This window comes from Arvicola amphibius, chromosome 10 (assembly GCF_903992535.2).
Source record: "Arvicola amphibius chromosome 10, mArvAmp1.2, whole genome shotgun sequence".
In the NCBI taxonomy this organism is placed as follows: domain Eukaryota; kingdom Metazoa; phylum Chordata; class Mammalia; order Rodentia; family Cricetidae; genus Arvicola; species Arvicola amphibius.
In genome coordinates, this window is record NC_052056.1 from 50,093,910 (window position 1) to 50,112,470 (window position 18,561).

Sequence of the window (18,561 nt, forward strand, 5' to 3'; positions counted from 1 at the left end):
ATAAACATTAAACCTAATGCTATCACAGTACAGCAATATGGGAATTCTTTATATGTCATGGAAGAAAAATTAGATTATAATACAACTTTTAAATTCCTTTGTCTTTCTTTTAAAGCACACGCACTTTGGCAATAAGGCCCTTGACAGGTTCATCACTACATGCACACTAGAATGTCGGGATTGAGGGCAGGCCTCACTTCTAGAGCAGCACACACTGTATGACAGTCTCTAGAAATGGCTGCGAATGAATATACACTTGGTATTGATTATACAATGCTTCTCCAAATCATAGCTTTGTTGTTTAGAAACTTGCTATACAAGTCTCATATTGCTCTTTTAGTAAAATATGCTAAAGCTAATTCATGTACTGATGACATTAATTATGGCTTTAATTATAATCACTATTCATAAAATATAGTCTAAATGTACAATATAGTACAAAACAAAGGCAACTGTTAGGATCACAGTTTTCAAAGAACTTTTCAACACTCGAGGAAGTAATAAATATGAATGACAGAATTCCTGCACACACAGTATCGTGAGTATATGTAATATGTATCTGTCATTCTTTAGGCTGAGATTATATTTCTCACTCTTTAAGAAAGAGTTCCTTTAAAGGAATGGTTATAATACATTGAAATGCTTTAAAGAAAACTTATAGGGAATGAGTTTGGAAATATGCTGTTAAAGGAATATATTCTAAATCTGTGGTGGGACAGGAGAGTTTAGAATGATTAACACTATCCTTAAAAGCAATATCAGATTTTTTAATTTATTCTTTTTTATCATGACCATTAAGTTTTTATTATTTTTATTTTTTCTTTCTTTTCCTAATTTTTATTACTTTATAAATAATACCATTCAAAATTTCCCCTTCCCTCCTCCCACTTCCCTCCTGCTCTCCTACTCACCCTTCCCCCCCCCTCCAGTCCTAAGAGAGGGCAGGGCCTGTGAGACATTCAAAGCCCTCCCCTCTCCATCCAGGCTTAAGAAGGTATGCATCCAAAGAGAATAGGATCCCCCAAAGCCAGTATATTCAGTAGAGACAAATCCCAGTGCCATTATCGTTGGCTTCTCAGTCGACCTCAATTGTGAGCCATATTCAGAGGGTCCAGTTTGATCCCAAGCTCCTTCAGTCCCAGTCCAGCTGACTTTGGTGATCTCCTATTAGCTTAGGCACACTGTCTCAGTGGGTGGACCAACCCCTCATGGTCCTGACTTCCTTGCTCATATTTTCCCTCTTTCTGCTCTTCAACTTGGGAGCTCAGCTCAGTGCTCCAATGTGGTCTTCACCAACCCCACATTAGACAAAGGTCTGATCTCCAGAATATATAAAGAACTCAAGAAACTAGACATTAAAATTCTAAATAACCCAATTAAAAATGGGGTACAGAATTGAACAAAGACTTCTCAACAGAAGAATTTCAAATGGCCAAAAAGATGCTTAAGGACATATTCAACTTCCTTAGCTATCAGGGAAATGCAAATCAAAACAAGTTTGAGATAATTTATTCTTTCAAAATAAAACTTCATAGGGTTTATCATTGATTGTTTAATTTTTACAGTTTAAGTATTAGAAAATGTGATTGAAATTATTAAATATACAACCTTGGAGGAGGATCTTCTTAACATGACTGTATATTTTCTGTTATAGATACACTTACATAAAAACTGTAAATAATTTAAAGCCTCCCATATGAAAATAAACAACAGAGAAAATGTGTTCATCTTGACAAAGTTACTGCCCTAATAGTTTTCCCAGATAGACCAAGTTATTTTTGGTAAAGGGAAAACATGTTGTAAAATAGTACTTGTTTTCAAAATAAGGTCTTCATGTGTACTTATACATAGATTTACATTGATCATTTCTGAAGACTTTAGACATTCTTAATTTTGTTTTCACTCTAACAGTAGGCCAATATAAAAAACACTTTTGATTTTGTAGGTCATTGAACAAACCTTAAAACTTAAGCACCACAAGAGAAAAAATTAACAAATTCATGATGTTTAAATGTAACATCATCTATTTTCCCAAATTGTGACACTTTACTATCAACATCCCACTCTCATAATGACTCCAGCTTGGTACCCTCTATTGAAAGCTCTATCTTCTCCCTTTCTAGTCTCCAATTAAGCTGAGGTTCTTATTTCATTTGTAGCTATGATTAGTTTTTGATATTCCCTAATTCACTAATAAATGTATCCCCTGTTTCTTTTTCTTCTGTGGCTCTTATCCAACACTATCTGCAGGTGCACTCTTCTAATTCTAGGAACATGTCTCTACAACCATATTTTTTTTTCTCTACATCCTCATTGTGTTCACCCTCTTATTATCAAATTATTTCCTTAAAAAACAAAGATGAAGTTTTTAAAATAAAAACCTAATACCACTAAAACTTGTTAGAATAAACAAACTCAGTAATGTTACAGGATGCAAAACCGACATATGAAACCCTGTAGATAGCAACAGCATTGCTCAAAACAAAACAAATAAAAACCAACCAAACAGAGAAGAAAGTAATGCATTCCAGAATGTATCTACAGAAAATAAAATGTTTAGAAATCAATATAAATCAGGAAGTGAAAGACCTCTTCAATAAAATTAAAATACACTAGTGAAAAATAGTGAAGGCCCATACACAAATGGGAAGACACTCCATTTTCATGAATTGAAACAATCATTATTGTAAAATGTCCATATTACACAAAATAATAATTAAATTTAATATATTCCCATCAAAATTCCAAAGTCTCTTTCTACATGTAGAAAAGAATATCACCAAATTCAATTCTGAACCACAGAATATCTCAAATAACCCAAGCAACACTGAGTATTTCAATAACTCATGTTAAAATATGTTACAACACCATACAGTTTCAGTTTGCATGATAACAGACATAGGCACCTCAAATAGTTAACAAGGAAAAATAGTATACCCTTTGACTCAGCAATCCTACTACTTAAGGAGATGAAGTTGCAACAGTCGTGCAATAACACATCTGTACCTAAATATTCATTGCAACTATTCCTATAGTCATGACATCTATAATACATTCCTTTGTCTCTAAAATTGGAGGAAGCAACTAAGGTATGCTCCAAGTTATATATCTCTAATTTCTGACAGAGGATAGTAAAACAAGGCTGACTTACCTAGCCATTTCATGTAAATGAATCCAAGTAATTCTACCAGAGTTACTATGATCAAACCTGAGATTAGAAGGGGACCATATTTTGGTGCACGCTCTGTAAAAACAAAGAAATTGCTTAGTATAAATGCATACAAACTACTTAAATATATAATATCAAGTTTTAAGGATAGTAATTATTGTTAGAGATAAAAATTAAGTATATATGCTGAGTATCATTAAGTCAGTCAACAAAATGATCCTGAATTGTTTTAAGGAAAAAAAAACTTATGTTTTCATAACATACATGTTAGGATTGATGGAAAATACAGTCCCCAAACAGTTTGAGTCTGGCTGCTTTTAAAGGTTTGTGAATTGAGCCATGATAATTTGGATAGCTGGAAAGGAGCCATGAAGTACATGTAGACAATATTCTTGTACTGGCATTGAAAGCATAATCCCTAGTAGAAGAAATATCATAGTAAAAAAAAAAACCTGTTAACTAGCAAATGGTATGTGAAGTTCTTCTGTCTGTGTTGCTTTTTTGGTTGATTAATAAAGAAATTGTCTTGGGGCTGTGCAATAACTAATAGAGGTAGGTGGGGAAAATTAAATTGAATGCTGGCAGTAAAAAAGGTGGAGTCAGAAGACACTATGTACCCTTTTCCAGGAACAGATGAGGTGGAAACCTGCCAGGAAGGCACAGCAATGTGGTTATATACAGATTAATAGAAATGGGTTAAATTAAGATGTTAGAGCTAGCCAATAAGAAGCTAGAGCTAATAAACCAAGGAGTTATTTAATTAATATAGTTTCTGAGTGGTGATTTTGGGAGTCTGGGCATCTGGGAACAAACAAGCAGCCTCCCTACAACAGATTGGTGCTCCAAAGCTGCTGACTATATCCATCTAAAACCTGAAAAAGCTTAAAAAGGAATTCTAGACACAAATGTACAGAGTTAAGCATGACTTAATGCCATGACTTTTTAAAGCAAGGCCTTCCTGATTCAGCAGCAGCAAAAAATAAATAAATAAAATAAAAATAACCAACCCTCCCAAAACCACATGGTTTTAAAATGGTGACTTCCTGGTTCACCAGCACAACTGGCTCTAAATTTTGGGGAGGCCTGGCTAAAAAGCATTTGAATGGGGTCTGTGAACAGAGTTCTACAACATACTTAATGGCAACATAGACCCTCTGTGTGCCTAAAAATGGGGCAACGTATATTGCTTTCAGATGTAGTGAACATGGCTCAACCATGTTGGACTGGGCAGAGCAAGCATGCAGGACTGTGGTGGCCCTATCCATGTCTGCTTAGGATTTCAAAAATGACACTTATTGTCAGAAAGTAATTAAGGATACACAATTGGACTAATTCAGACAAAACAGAATGCTAAACGAGTCACAGTGTGTTTAAAATATGTGCGTAGGCTTGGGAGAAAAAAGAAAGAGTAAGAAGACAGTAAATGTAATATAAAAGAGTACAGACAGTCATAAATTAAAGGAGCAAAGATAAAAAATAAATATTAAACTTATAGACAAATAATAGAATAAAAATAAGTCACATAAAGATGGAAAATACACAGAGAGTCTGGACTATGTATATTATTGTGTTTTCTTTGAATTGTTTGACTCTGAAGGAGCTTGTACAGAGAGGCATTTCATTGTATGGGCTACAAAGATAAACTAACATAGAGGTATCTTGACTTCAGAATTTGAGCCTTAGGATATGTTGCTTTGGAAAAGAGGTTCTTTTTTTGTTTCCACAAAAAAATCAGAACATGTGGATTAATTCCAGACTAATGTGGTTAGATGGGCCATGACTCCCTAAAATGTTACCATGATCAACCCCCCCCCAAAATATGTCACCCAACAAAAAGAGGAAGCAGTTTAGAGAACTATGCCCAAATGCCCAAATATTGAATATTGTTTGTAAGTATTTATTTACATTTAAAGGGAATATGCTATAGAGATTTGCATTGGTATGGCTCTTGATTTATTGATACAAATTTAAGGTCAATTTTTTAATCCTGTGTATATGTTTTTCTGATCTTGATTAAGGTATTGCATTTGTTCAGCTCATCTAAAAATGTAATATATAATGAATAACTATAGGTTAATAGATAATCATCTATAATAGTCAAGCTTGTAGTCAAGATAGATTTTCTAGATGTACAGAGATGTATTGCAGATGGATAGATATTCTTCATACCTTTCAAAAACTACAGAATATGGCATTTAAAATGTTTAAGAACTCAGGACTTTTCATTTCAGTGAGACACATCTGCTTCTGGCAGCACCAATTACTTCAAGAGGAAGATGGGCATTAGAGGCTTCTCATAGAGTTTGCTAGCCATTTGGACAAGAGACTGCTCTTGCCTGGACTGGTTGATGTTGATGTTATTATCTGTGTGAGCTGAACATATAGGAACCATGGAGAAATGACTGCTGAACTTGTCTAAAGATGAGATGGTCCTTCAGGGTTCTTGCTTCATGAAATAGTCTACAAGACATTCTGCAGGACACAGAAGAAAGTAACTGACAAAATGCCAATATAGTTGGAACTGTCTTTGAAATCTCCTGCTTCATGAATAAGTCTGGCAGACACTATGGGCCAGTAGGCTGAAGATGGCTGCCCAAAATGTACAGTAGAACTTTGGGTGACTTTCCAGGTGTTGAGATGTCTCTGTCAATTCTAGAGTTTTGAAAGTTGTTGACAATGTACTTCCTGTTAACTTATGTAATATTATATCCTTCTGGAGTCTTTGATAGAGTTGAAGAATAGATAATTATTATAGTTTTCCATAGTTATGGTAAAAGATAATGTAGATATAAATACTATAACTGTAATTCTTGCTTGATACCTGTTTTGTTATATGTAATTCTAGTATGTTAAAGTTAAATCCTACCTTTTTGAATAAGCATAGGACCAAGCTAGTCCCTCTGAATGTAATGGACATTTGTATGGCTGGGGCAGACTGAGGGGCCACTGGCAGTGGCATTGGGATTTGTCTCTGTTGCATGTACTGGCTATCGGGGATCCTATATTTTAGATGTATGCCTTGCTCAGCCTAGATGTAATAGGGAGGACCTTGGACCTTCCACAAGGCAAGGTGCCTTACCCTCTCTTAGAACTGGAGGGGTAGCATAGGAGGGTGTATGGAGGGAATGGGAGGAGGGGAGATAGTGGAAAATTGAATTGGTATTTTTTTTAAATCTAATGAAAAAAGAAAAGAAAAAAATAAAATCCAAAAATACCTTCCTTTTTATTTAAACAGAAAAGGGGAAATGGTATGGGAAGTCCTTCTGTCTATGTGTTGCTTTTATTGCTTAATGAATAAAGAAACTGTCTTGTGCCTGCTCAGGGCTAAATAGAGGTAGGTAGGGAAAACTAAACTTAATGCTGGAAGAAAGAAGGCAGAGTCAGAAGACATCATGTAGCCACCACAGGGGAAAGACAAGAGCTGCCAGCTAGAACCTTGCCAGTAGGCAATGAGCCTCATGGTAAGATATAAAATAATGGAAATGGGTTCATTCTAAATGTAAGAGCTAGCTAGTAATACATTTAAATGTTTAGTCAAACAGTGATTTAATTAATACAGTTTCTGTGTGATCAGTTTGGGGCTGAGCAACTTGGAACAAACAAGTGGCCTCCTAAAACAAGCAAGTGCTAAACATGTGAAGAAATGTCATTGGTGCCAGTGATGCAAAATTCTGCGGTTATTGTGATATAGAAAATTACAAAATGAAATATGCCCTTAGTTTACAATCCAGGTTTTCCTCATATGCACTTGATAGTATACATGCATAGGAAAATATGTATGTCTTCAGAAATTCTAATCATTCTCATAACAAATCTCAATGCAACCAGGATATCCTTTATTAGATGAATGCATTAAAAATACTGTTGTGTGTCCTCACAAATGTTCTGCACTAAAAAAATAGTGAGCTATGAAACCATAAATAAGGCATGGGGAAAGAAGACTATATAAAAAAGCTACATACAGTATGTTTCTAAATAAAATACATTCTTAAAAATGAAAAATTATCACTGTTGCAAGGGATTTGTAGGGACAGAGAAATAAACAGGTAGGGACAAGGGATTTGGATCAGTGAAGATGTTCTATTTGACAAACACAGTGAGTAATACATCTCATATGTGTTGACCACAGAGGAAGAGGGAACCATAGGGTAATCTGTGGGTGATAATAGTGTTTAAACAGTGGTTCATCCATTAGAACAAATGTGTGGTCTGGTTGTAGTGGGGGACGATGGGGCATGAAATGCATATGGAAGTACATGAAGAGTATATGACACAATTCATGGAAACTCTGTAGTGCCCAATGAACCTTGTAAACCTAAGGCATCTTAAAAAACAGTTAAGTAAAAGAAAATTAAGATCTCTTTCCAAGAGAAATCTAAATCAAGACTCCAAATAAACGTGACTCTTACCATTTACAGTGAGATATACTCCTACCATAACAAGTGCAAAGCCCAATGCCTGAATGACTGTTAATATGATCATGGCATGAAGGGTCCTCCCAATAGCTACAAGAAAGAAAAGGGCAAAGCAGAAGCATGGTGAGAATGATGATAAAGCAGTACAATATACTTGCATTTGGTACAGTCAACAACAAGGCACAATAATCAAGGCCTGACTGTATAAGTTTGCATATGGCAAATATTTTCCCAGTGAGGCCATCCTTTCCAATAAGTGTTGACTTCAGATCACCACTCAGCATTCACTATCATTGTCTTCTGAACAGTATTGAAAGTTTTATCTCTAAACCTGACAACAGCACTGCTTTGACTGTATCTGTGTATCTTACGTTATAAATGACAATTATGCATAGCTTCTTCACATAGATATAAAATTTCTTTGTGGAAGCCTTAGTGATTACACATATAATATTCTCTGTTATGTTTTTCAAGGATCTATGGTTTTAAAATGGAACCTTTCCATTTTAAAAAAACAGCCATACAAGAGAGCCCTTACAACCCATAAAACTACTTTGAAAACAAGTATTTACTTATTTTGTGTTGGGGGAAGCAGGTATGTGTGTGGAGGTGAGAGGACAATATGTGGAAATCACTCCTCTCTTTCCACTATCTAAGTTCTGGGAATTTAACTCAGATTGTCAGGCTTGGTGGCAAATAATTCTACCTGCTGAGTCATTTTGTTGGCCCTGATGTGACTTTTTAATAATAACAACAAAAAGATGTTGGTGATTTACTTTTCAACTGTAAAAAATAAATACTGACTATATTTTGTATATACATCTTAAGATATATTAAGCTTTTTCAACAAAAATAATGAAAACAAAAACAAATGAAAATAAAATCAAACAAATTTCCCAAACATACACACACATGTACACACATACACAAATAGATCCTGCATTTAGTGTCCTGATCTGTAAACTCATCTTGTAAAAGTAGTCTTATTAATGAAGAACATGGTGGGGAAATTGCAGACTTCAAATCCCCTTATAACTTCACTATCCCGAAGTTCAGAATGTGAATGCAAGTTTGAGTTATTGCAGACCAAACACCCCAAACACAAAATCCTGAAATCTGATAGTAAAATTTTCCCCATTTTGTAGCTTATTCAATGTTGGATCCCCTTATTAGAGCTGTTCAAGAAGTACGTTTTATGCAAATGTATCAAATTCTGAAATACAGAAATTCAAAATACTTCTGGTATCAAGTATATCAGAAGGAAAAGACAGGTACTTAAGCTGTGAAGTAGGAGGTCCTTCTGTCTCTCTGTTGCTTTTATTGGTTAATGAATAAAGAACTGCTTTGAGCTTGTGGCAGGGAAGAACAGAACTAGATGAGGAAAGCTAGGCTGTATGCTGGAGAAAGGAGGTGATTCTGAGAGATGCCATGGAGCCACAACCAGAGTCAGACATGCCAAAACTTTGCTAGTAAGCCACTGACTCATGGGAATACACAGATTGCTGGAGATGGGTTAAATTAAGATGTAAGAGTTAGCCAATAAGAAACTAGTTCTAATAGGTCAAACAGTGATTTAATTAATACAGGTTCTTTGTGATTATTTTGGGTCTAAGCTGGCTGGTGGCTGGGAACCCAGAAGTGGCCCCTCCTCCAACAGAGCTGCATGTATAAAATTCACTTTTTTACAAAAATAAAAGTGCTTTCAAGATCGAAGATGTTAGAATTCATCCTTATGAGATGTTATTAGGAATAGTATAGGAATTTTTTTTTCCAAGACTGGGTTTCTTTGTAGCTTTGGAGCCTATCCTGGAACTAGCTCTGTAGACCAGGCTGGCCTCAAACTCACAGAGATCTGACTGCCTCTGCCTCCCAAGTGCTGGGATTAAAGGCATGCATATCACTGCCAGGCTGGAAATATTTTAAATTGACCAAATTTTATGAAAATCAGTATTAAAATGAATGGTAAACATCCACTCTGCTGGATAGTTTTCATAGTGACATAAAGTGCTATATAGACGTCTAGGGTATGAAAGTCATCTTTGATTTTACCAAGATAGACCCTCATACTACAGTACCAACCTTCCCTGGCATGTAACTACAGGGGCAACAGTGGCACAACTTTTGTGGGGTAACCACCTTCTGATAGGATTTGGGATTTGCTCAGCAAGAGTATAATCCTGGTCAAAAGCTGCCTTGGAGTTCATTGACCTTAGGGTAGAAACTGTTGCAATTTTGCTAAATGATCCTATTGCCAAATTGCCTTCTAAAGATTCATTTTTATGCCCAGTAGATCTGTGTTGCTTCCTACCTTTGTGAGGAAGTTCCTTTCTTCCATGAGAAACAGTCAGGTGAGAATAAGAAACTAAATACTTTAGCCCTAAATTGGGTGTTTTTATAACCCACCACCACCAACAACTAGGGTCATAGAACATTTTGGAAGAGCTAGAAACAGTGTTGGAACCTGGTGATAGGAAGGGCCTCCATGAATTGCTGTCTACTGCACATGCTATTTCTAATGCTTTCATGAACTCACAGCTGCTCTGGTTACCTGAGCAAGACCAGCAGAAGATCACGCCCATCAAGATTCTGGCATCTATGGTGGTGTTCTCTAGGTTCCACTTTTTACTAAGGAGTGCACTGGCCAGTGATTACTGCTGGGGGAAGGGGGAGCCATTCTCTTTTGAGGATATGGCCAATGTTGGGTTTCCCACACTTCAGTAGATGGCCTCACATTCATGAATACATGGTTAACACTAACTGGATTTAGTGTTCTAGCATATTAAAAAATAAAAAGACATGAAATTGAGGTGGGGACATGCTGGTGGCATATTAGAGCAGTGAGAAGAGGAACTGGGGGTAGTTATAACTACACTTCATTGTACCTGTGGGTGAATTCTCGAAATAAGAAAGGTAATTTTTAAAACAGGATAGAAGATTTTCCCCAAAGTTCTGTCTTTTAAATGAAAAGATAGTTAAAATCATGCTAAAACATCAAATGCTTACCTGGCATAAACTTATGGTACTGAAGAAATACAGGTATCACTGAAGGAGTAACCAATAAAATAAGTCCATAGCTTTTCTTTTCTGAATAATTACCTGTTAACAAACAAAAATTTATTTTGTATGTGTTTCTGCTGTTTGGGAAGTTAATTTACTGAGTTTATTACGTGAGTTACCCTGAATTCTACAGTCATAAAGTAAGAAATGTTTAACATATTTTCTTCTAAATTTACAGTGAGTCAACACTTTTCAGTTACTTCAGACTCAACTGAATAATACAAATTTTAAAGCTAGAGTCTCATCATGTGAAAGCCTTTATTTGGTTTTAACTCTTTAGCTGCCTTAAATCTTCCAGATAATAAACTTGCCCTCACCGTCCACCATCCATTCATTCTTAGTATTCAGCCTGTCCCCAAGCCAAATCAACCGCTCTTTCACATCGTCTTCTGAGTTCATCAGCTCTTTAGGCCCTCACCAGCCCTGGATGCAAACACAGCTGCCAAATCTGTGTTCTAAAGATCTGCCTGTGCCTCATTCTCCCTAAGAGAAGGCAGTGGTGTTATGTGGTCTGCCTTTTAGTCCTAGCCTTTGCTCCCGGGGATATGCCCTCTGCTGTTATGTACCATTCACACTTCCATCTCTCAGCTCATTGACCACTTCAGAGAGACATGACTCATGACCATTTCCACATCTCCGCCAGTGAAGCCTGCCTGCCTCCATAGTGGCTTGAATGGTGGTCGTATACACATTCTTATCTTCCTGTCACCAAAACTATGACAAGAGATAGAAGGAGGAATCTTAAACAGAGTTAAGCAATTGTCTTCAGTTTCAATGGTACTGTCCTTGTGAGGGTGGAAGAGGGCACAAACTGAACACAAAGAACCTGGTGAGGCAGATGATGGAAAAATAGAGAAAGGAGCTACTCTGCCATAAGCTAAGCTGAGCATAGCCTGCAAACACTGGAAGTTACAAGAGGCAGGAAGTAGAACACACCCCACACTCCCACCAGAGCTTCATGAGGCAGCACGATGTTGAGCACAGAGCAATTATAGGCATAAGTGGTCCAGATCCTGAGAAATCTTCTGTTCTTTGAGGCCACATCATTTGCCACAATCTGTCCTAACAGCTCTTGGGATCAATTCGCTTCCCTTTAGGATGTTTCTCACATCAACTTCACACATTGTAGCCCAGTCCCTGTGCATCTTACCTGGGATAAAAAGAAAGGCTCCAACGATGACAACCATGGTGAACAATAATCCAGACGTAGATAAAATAATTGTTTTCTTGTTAATAAGGTTGGATTTATATTTTTGCACTTAAAAAAGACAGAAATAATTGCATGAACTTACCAGAAACAAAGGCATTTCTGCAATAAATAAGGTGCAAAGACAAACTGACAATACAGTGAAATTGCCAACCATAGAATAAAATCCTTATCAAATTACTCACACCTTTCATAAGGAACTGATAGATAGGATTATGACAGTACATATGTACAGCAGGTGAATGTGAAGATGTAAGTAAGCTCGTATCTATTATAGAGGAAGTTGTAACAGTATTCTAAACTGGGAGCATTTTTCAGTTTCTATATTAATCTTTTTTATGGGAGTGATTCTATGCATGATTACATTATACCTTTGATCAGAATCCCTAAATTCCATACAATAATATCTCCCAGTTATAAGCCAAGTGTCTTTCAATATTGTTAGTGTTTCACAACAACCAAAGTTGTTCAAGACTGACCACACAGTAATCTGGTCTAGTGATTTACACAAGACTCATGGGCAGTTGCTAGTTACTTAACAATATAAAAAATAGAGAAACAAGCCCCATCCAAAATAAAATTAGTAAAGCACCTAGAAGTTTTGGATATTTGTTTTGAAAAAGAAGACTAAATATTGAACAAATTATATCCTGTTGAAATGCTAATAGAGGAAAATGAACTTACAACTATGTTATTGAAATAAAAACACACTGCCAGGGGTCAAGCAATTAATCAGAAATGACTGCTGCTAACACAGGCTAATACTTCTGAGCCTCTACCCTCCCTGAGACAACAGGCTTAACAGCACTTTCTCTTAGTCTGTATTGGACTTTTTTGATAAATATGAATCAATTACACACACACACACACACACACACACACACACACGCTTGCCTGAGCATACATGCACTAGATGCATGCAGGAGTCCAGAAAGGGCAGAAAAGGGCATCACATTTCCTGGAACTGAAGTTACAGATGGTTGTGAGCCAGCATGTGGGTTCTAGAAGCAGATCTGCAAGTGTTCTTCACTGTTGAGCCTTTTCTCACATTCTTCTTCATAAATGTTAATATTTCTGTGTTGAGGGAGGTCCTTCTGTCTATGTGTTGCTTTTATTGGTTAATTAACAATTAATAATTGGCCTGTCGATAGGGCAGAACTTAGGTATGTAGGGAAAACTCGACTGAATCCTGGGAGAAGGAAGGTGGAGAGAGAGACACACCATGTAGCCCTGCTGGAGATAGACACTGGAACTTTTCCTGGTAAGGCACAGCCTCATGGTGAGACACAGATTAATAGAAATTAAATAAATTAATATGTAAGAGTTAGGCAATAAGAAGTTAGAGCTAAGGGGCAAAGTAGAGATTTAATGAATACAGTTTTCTGTATGATTATTTTATTTCTTGGCAGCTGGGATGAACAAGCATCCTCCTGCAGACTGGCTTCCATGTGGCCAATTAAAATCCACTTAAAGCCTGCAAAAGCTTAAAAAGAAATCCTAGACACAAAAGAACAGAGTTAAGCATGGTTTGGTAGTGGCATTTTCTTTGGTGGGCTTGGTGTAGGAGGCCCTTCTGTATTTGTGTTGATTTCATTGGTTGAATAAAGAAGCTGCTTTGACCTTTACATAGGGCAGCCCTTAGGTAGGTGTAGTAGACAGAACAGAATGCTGGGAAGAAGGGAGGTGTAGCAGGTGCCATGCTTCTCCTGCCCAAGACAGATCTTGGTTAGACTCATGCTGGTAAGCCATGACCTCCTGGTGAACACAGATTAATAGAAATGGGTTAATCAAGATGTGAGAGTTAGCCAATAAGAGGCTAGAGCTAATGGGCCAGGCAGCAATCTAATTAATACAATTTCTGTGTGGTTATTTCTGGGGTTAAGCTAGCTGGACAGTGGGATGCAGCCTGCTCTCCTTACAACATGGGCTTTGTTTGCTAGAGGCAAGCAGAGGAATGGCTCCCTTAAGAGAGGTTTTCCTGGTTCAGCAGAAAAACAGCCATGGGGATTTTAAAATGTGGCTTCCTGGGCCTTGCTGCCAGCGCAAACTCCGGCTATGGAGCATTTTAGTGGCATTTTGCTTTTGGTTTTTAAAAATATTGCTTAGTTAGGTTTTATGATGATTCTGCTTTTGCATCCATTCTATTGTGTTCTCTCTCTGATATTTTCATCTACAACCCATATACACTGTGTCTCCTGCCTCCTTCTCTTTTTCTTTCTTTCAAATACCCTCTTCACATATTTCTTGATTATGACTTACCATTAGATTTAGTAATCTTCAAACTCATCTCTCCTCAAAATAGCAAAACTCCTCTCTGCTGGTAACTTTTCTGTCAATTAGACACAAGCTATATCATCTAAAAGGGGAATCTTTATGTGAGAAAATGCCTCCATCAGATTGGCTTGTGGGAAAATCTATGGGTATGCTTTTTTTTAAAAAAAGTAATGATTAACTTATGGGGGCCTAGCTCTCTGTAGGGAGTGTTCCTGGACTGTATAAAAAACAGTCAGAACGAACTGTCGGGATCAAGCCGGCAGGTAGCACTTCAACATGGTTGCTTCTTCAGTTCTTGCCTCTAGGTTCCTGCCTTGAGTTCCTGCCCTGAATTTATTTCCTGATAGACTGTAAACTGTAAGCTGAAATAAAACCTTTCCTATTCAAGTTCGTTTTTGTGAAAGTGCTTTATCATAACAATAGAAAGCAAACTAAGACATCCCCTCCTCCTATTAACTTTTCCCTTATCTATTTTTGCTACTCTTTTTATTATAATTCACAGTGTTAATCAGATTATTTTCTGTCTAGCCTTGCATCTAGTAATAATATCCTAGCAATACCTACTAACTATCCTGTTTCTTATTCTTTAAAAGTTACTGGAGTTGAAGAAAGTGATTGTTTTAAATTACTATTATTGTATTTTCTTAGAGGCTTTATTAAAAATTATAGTTGATTCTGAAATTAATATTATACTTCCAATGAGGTTCTGGAGATTGTGTTTAGTACCCAAAGATTCTGACTCCTAAACTAAATCCTGGAACTCAACTCAACTCCAATAGGACCTAGCTATACTTGAAGTCTGCAAATACTTCAATGCTGAAAATCAATGTGTTATTTTATTTTCTAATTCAATCAGTGATCTAATCTAAGGCATGTAAGTCCCAATGCAAACACATAAGTAGAAATAAAAACCAATTAAAACATATTTATCTATACTAACATTTGATAAGTAGACTTTAAACCAAAATTAGTCAAAATAAATAAATAAGGAAACTTAATGTTGATTATGGAAACAGTTCATCAGGGAAATAGTACAATTCTAAGTTTGTGTGCTAAACAGCCACATGCTAGGTTTCAAAAAGCTAACACTGCTGGAAAGTACAGGTAACAATGGATGATGACAGTAACTCAGTTTTATCAATAGATTGGACATCATCAAACAAACATCAAACATCATCAAATAAACATCATATTTAAATGATATTATAGATCAAATGGACTTATCAGATATCTACAGAATATGCTACCCAAAGACTGTAGAATACTCATTGTTCTCAGAATTTCGGGTAATATTCTGTAAAATAGACAATATTTTAGGACACAAAGCAGGTCTTAACTAATATAAGAAAATTGAAATTCTTATATTCTATCTAATAACAGTGTAGTAAAACAAATCATCAGCAAGGAGAATTACGGAAAATGTAAAAACTCATGGAGACAATAATATGCAATTGAATAATGAATAAGCTACTAAGGAAATAGGGGGAGGAATTCCAAAGTACTTAGAAATGAATGGTAATGAAAATGCAGCATATTAAAGCCTGTAGAATACAATAAAAGTAGTTCTATGAGGGATTCATATATCTGTAAAAATCTTAGAGCAAGGGAAACATAAATAAATAGTTAATGGATCACTTTGTGGTCTTAGAGAAATAAGAACAAACTCAGTCCAAATTAGAAGATAGAAAGAACTCAATGCAATGGAAAATGAAAAACAAAACAAAGGATCATTTGAACAAACACCTGGTTTAAAAAAATTAAATTGACACAGTCTTGGTAAAACTAATGAAAAGAGAGAAGATGAAATTTCACAAAATTAAAGATGAAAGGGGAACATTGAAATAGATACCAGTGAAATTCAGAAGTGCACTTTGAAAATCTATATCTCAAAAAATTATAAAACCTCAAAAAGAAGTAAATAAATCTCTAGACACACATGACTTACCAAAATTAAATTAACAGGATATAAATGAGAACTAGTGATAAAAGAAAAGTTTTTTGAAAGATGTTTTCTTTATTGATTTTACTGAGCTCTACTTTTTTTCTGCCCCCTCCCTGCCTTTCCCCTATTACCTTGACCCCTCCCCCTCAAGATCCCCATGCTCCCAATTTACTCAGGAGATCTTGTCTTTTTCTACTTCCCATGTAGATAAGATCCATGTATGTCTCTCTTAGGGTCCTCATTGTTGTCTAGGTTCTCCAGGATTGTGATTTGTACGCTGGTTTTCTTTGCTTTATGGTTAAGAACCACTTATGAGTGAGTATGTTGTGGGAGCTCCTTCTGCTCCTTCAGCCAATAGCCGCTGAGATACCAGCCCACTGTGGTGTGGTCTCTCTCTTTAAAAAAGCTGCCACTTCCCTCCACATAAGTACATATGATAATTGTCTTTCTGGGTCTGGATTACCTCACTCAAAATGATGTTTTCTAGCTCAATCCATTTACCTGCAAATTTCAAGATGTTATTTTTTTCTGCTGTGTAGTACTCCATTGTGTAAATGTACCACATTTTCCTTATCCATTCTTTTGCCGATGGGCATTTAGGTTGTTTCCAGGTTCTGGCTATGACAAACAATACTGTTATGAACATAGCTGAGCACATGTCCTTGTGGCACGATTGAGCATCCTTTGGATACATACCCAAAAGTGATATTACTGGATCTTGATGAAGTTTGTTTTCTAATTTTCTGAGAAATCACTACACTGACATGCAAAGGGGCTGTACAGCTGGCACTACCTCCAAGAGTGCAGGAGTGTTCCCTTTACCCTACAACTTCAACATAAGTTGTCATCAGTGTTTTTTTTATCTTGTCCATTCTTACAGGTGTAAAATGGAATTTCAGAGTTGTTTTGATTTGTATTTCTCTGATGACTAAGGATGTTAAGTATTTCCTTAAGCGTCTTCCAGACATTTTAGATTCTTCTGTTGAGAGTTCTCTGTTCAGGACTGTACTCTATTTTTTTATTTGATTATTTGTTCTTTTGGTGACCAATTTCTTGAGTTCTTTGTATATTTTGGAGATCAGTCCTCTGTCTGATGTGGGGTTGGTGAAGATCTTTTTCTATTCTGTAGACTGTTGTTTTATCTTGTAACCATGTCCTTTGCTTTACAGAAACTTTTCAGTTTTAGGATGTCTCATTTATTAATTGTTTCTTTCAGTGTCTGTGCTAAAAGGGTTATATTTAACAAGTGATCTCCTATGATAATGCATTCAGCTATACTTCCCACTTTCTCTTCTGTGAGGTTCAGTGTGATTAGCTTTATGTTGAGGTCTTTAATCCATATGAACTTGAGTTTTGTGCATTGTGATAGATATGCATTTATTTTCATTCTTCTACATGTTGATATCCAGTTATGTCAGCACCACTTCTTAAATATGCTTTCTTTTTTCAATTTGATATTTTTTGCCTCTTTGTCAAAAACCAGGTGTTTGAAGGTGTGTGGATCAATATCTGGGTCTTCAATTTCATTTCATTGGTCCTCCTGTCTGTTTTATGCCAATACCAGGCTGTTTTTAGTACTGTAGCTCCTAAGTAGAGTATTAAGTCAGGACTTGTGATGCCTATAGAAGTTCTTTTATTGTACAGGATTGTTTTGGCTATCCTTGATTTTTTTTGCTATTCCATACAAAGTTGAGTATTGTTCTTTCGAGGTCTATGAAAAATTTTGTTGAGATTTTGATGGGTAATGCATTGCATCTGTAGATTGCATTTAGTAAGATTGTCATTTTTACTATATTAATTCTACCTACACAACAGCATGGCTGATCTTTCCATATTCTGGTCCCTTCTTCAATTTATTTCCTCAAAGGTTTAAATTTCTACTCAAGCTTTTTTCTTACATCCATTTGATTGGAAATTTTTTCTCAACCTTTACTCTGATGTGATGTCTGTCTTTGAGGTTGAGGTGTGTTTCTTGTCTGCAGCAGAAGGATGGATTCTGTTTTTGTATCCAATCTGTTAGCCTGTGTCTTTTTATAGGTGAGTTGAGTCTATTTATGTAAAGGGATGTGTAATCATTGCTATTTCCTGTTTAGTTTTCATTGTTGGTGACGCTAATTAGTTTGTTTTTCCCTTCTTTTGGATTTACTGCTGTGAGATCATCAATTGTCTGTTTATTTGTTGATGTAGACAACTTTTGGGTTGGAATTTTCCTTCTAGTACTTTGTGTCAGGTTGGGTTCTTGGCTAGGTATTGGTTAAATCTGGTTTTGTCATGAAGTATCTTGTTTTGTCCTTCTATGGTGATTGAAAGTTTTCCTGGGGTCTAGTAGTCTAGGCTGGCATTTATGATCTCTTAATGTCTGCATAAAGTTGACCATGACTTTTTGGCTTTTGTTGTCTCCAATGAGAAGTCAGCTGTAATTCTGATAGGTCTGCCTTTTTATGTTACTTGGCATTTTTTCTTTGCAGTTCTTAATATTCTTTCTTTATTCTGTATG